Source organism: Pinus tabuliformis, chromosome 8, assembly GCF_031772625.1.
Source record: "Pinus tabuliformis cultivar Carrire ecotype Pingquan chromosome 8, CPIR1, whole genome shotgun sequence".
NCBI classification, from domain to species: Eukaryota; Viridiplantae; Streptophyta; class Pinopsida; order Pinales; family Pinaceae; genus Pinus; species Pinus tabuliformis.
Genome location: NC_142294.1, coordinates 1,074,695,152 through 1,074,697,777, shown reverse-complemented (window position 1 = coordinate 1,074,697,777; position 2,626 = coordinate 1,074,695,152). Strand labels below are relative to the sequence as shown.

General features: G+C 40.8%; 1 pseudogene; it reads left to right on the top strand.

Annotated features, from left to right (window-relative positions):
• The first annotated feature begins 1,478 nt into the window (after positions 1-1,478).
• On the top strand, positions 1,479-2,123 carry LOC149239043 (peptidyl-prolyl cis-trans isomerase CYP40 pseudogene; annotated as a pseudogene).
• Positions 2,124-2,626: the final 503 nt, after the last annotated feature.

Genomic DNA, 2,626 nt, shown 5'->3' with positions numbered 1-2,626 from the left:
CATTTTGGAGATTAGCTCTTTTGATATTCAATGGGAAGTTCGCTAAGGTAGGTTCAACAAATGGCGCTCCTGGTTCAGTGAAACATGAAGAGACTGCTAGACAAAACTCCTTTGAAGACGGCCTTGGTAACGTAAAGGATTCAAATCATTCCTTGGAGGAAGTTGCTGGAATGGTACAGGACATTATATCTGTTTGTGAAACTAAGGGAAGGATTGCGCACCTTTGAATGCAGTACAAACATTGTTTGCATTACGAGCCAAGAAGACAGGTGCGGATGGTCTCTGTTTCAAAGAAGGTGTTCACATTAACAAGGGTTTATTGGCACTTGGAAATATCATAAGTGCATTGGGAGCGCATAAGCAAGGTCAATACCGCCCTTTCTGAACATGGACGTCCAGATTCTGGGCAATAGACAGCAGGCATATCAACACAAGATATCTCAACTTTCTCTTTTCAAAAAGGTCTTGAAGTCAGACATATATGGCGCCGTTTAATGTTTCCTGTAGTATCCTTGAAACACTTGCGGTAGTTACACTTGGTGCAAACGGTTGAATGGTGGATTTATAACTTCGACAGCATCAAAACATTAAGAGAACATGTGGTAACATGCAATCTTATGTAATGAAAGCTAATGAAGGATATAGCTGACATCTGGAACGTGTGAATAGTTTTTTGATGCGCCTAGTCGTCCTTATGGTGGAGTTTCTTGTTCAAAACATCCATATGTTGTTCTGGATGATGTTCCTAAGTATACAGAGCTAGATTTAAAGCACTCCAGAGCACGCCAAAAAATGAAACACGCAGTGATCTGAGTTAGAAATACAATGCAATTATTGCAGTTGTCTCGGATAGTTATCTGCGGATGTGGTATTCAAAGCCGCAGCACCTCTTCGCACCAGTCCATAATATTGTAACGAGGATCACGGGAACCTAATAGAAGTTCAGTAATGGCGACAGTTCTGTTAAGCCGGATAGCATTCTGTACATGTGTATGTTCAGCAACAAAAACCCGAAATCCATCGATGCAAGCAGGCAAATGTTGGAAATCCATAATATATCAATTGTGTTCCTTTGGAGAAAGATTTTCTATTTCGTAGCCAGCATACGAGCATGGTAATGAAAACATGGCACTGTGTGGTGGATTACGCATTCCCAGGTTGAAATCCAGTTACCAGCAAGCAACTCCTCCACAATCCGCTTGTGGTTTTTCAATGTCAACACAACATTAATCACCAGACAAAGTCACAGGTGCTGTGGAGATTGGACGTGTTTTTCTTGTGAACTGCGTGCAAGGAATTGTAGTTAGCTTAATTCGACGGCAATATGCAGCTGCAGCTGCTCGACAAGGATCATATGATAGTGCTGGTGTCTGGGGGTCGTGTTCTAAGCCGGTGCCTCCCATTGCAAAGAAGGTTTTTGTGTCTCTGGCAAGAAACCGAAACAGGAAAAGCAGAGTCTCGAGGAACTTGTCGAAGATATGACCAAATTTCAGGACTTTGTGCATTGGCCCTCATACCGGCGCCCCCTGCATTACAAAGGGCTTCCTTTCCATAGAGTTATCAAAGGTTTTATAATACGAGATGGAGACATTTCAGTTCAGAATGGTACAGGGGGTGAATCAATATATGGATTAAAGTTTGATGATGAAAACGTTCAACTGAAACATGAGCGCAGAGGAATGTTGTCAATGGCAAACTCTGGACCTAATACAAATGTCTCTCAATTTTTCATCACAACAACAAGGACTTCCCATCTGGATGGAAAGCGTGTTGTCTTTGGGAAGGTAATTAAAGGCATGGGAGTTGTGCGTGGCAATGAGTATACTCCCACAGAAAGTAGTGACCGCCTTTCTCTAGATGTGGTAATTTCAGATTGTGAGGAGATCCCAGAAGGATCAGATGATGGAATAGATAATTTCTTCAAAGATGGAGATTTGTATCCAGACTGGCCAGCTGATCTTGATGAGAAATCTGCAGAAATTTCATGGTGAATGAATGCAGTAGATTCTGCGAAATGTTTTGGGAATGAAAATTACAAGAAAAGGGATTATAAGATGGCTTTAAGAAAATACAGAAAGGCATTGCACTATCTTGACATTTGCTGGGAGAACACCAAATGTTGAACGGATCACTGTATAGGTCCTTCTATTGGTTCGGTTTGTTGCTTGTCGTTAGAATTCATGTTGAAGTTTTCATTAGTGGTTGTTTGGAGGACACTGACATGAATACAGTCATCAATTATAACTACAGGATACCAATCATATTCATAAGCAGAGCTATGATTTTATGATGGTCGATCTTCTTTAAAATGATGATGATGATGGATCAATGATAATGCGACAGTACATGACATCATTACAACACCCATACTACAACTGCAATGAAATTAAGTGAAAGTTATGTTTTGCAAGAACCTGTACCAGCCCCAGTGTTATGCAGAAGATAGTAATGTTGTAAAGAGGAGTTCAGTAATGAAGACTGTGAAGTGGAGTGAGCCCTGGTTTTGTAGGCCTGGGGAAGAAGATCAAGATAAGAAAATCAGAGTGTTACCTTCCTCAAGCCACATTCTAGGATGTGTTTCAAGGTTCACGTTCTTCATAGTAGCATTAATATTGAACAAATAACA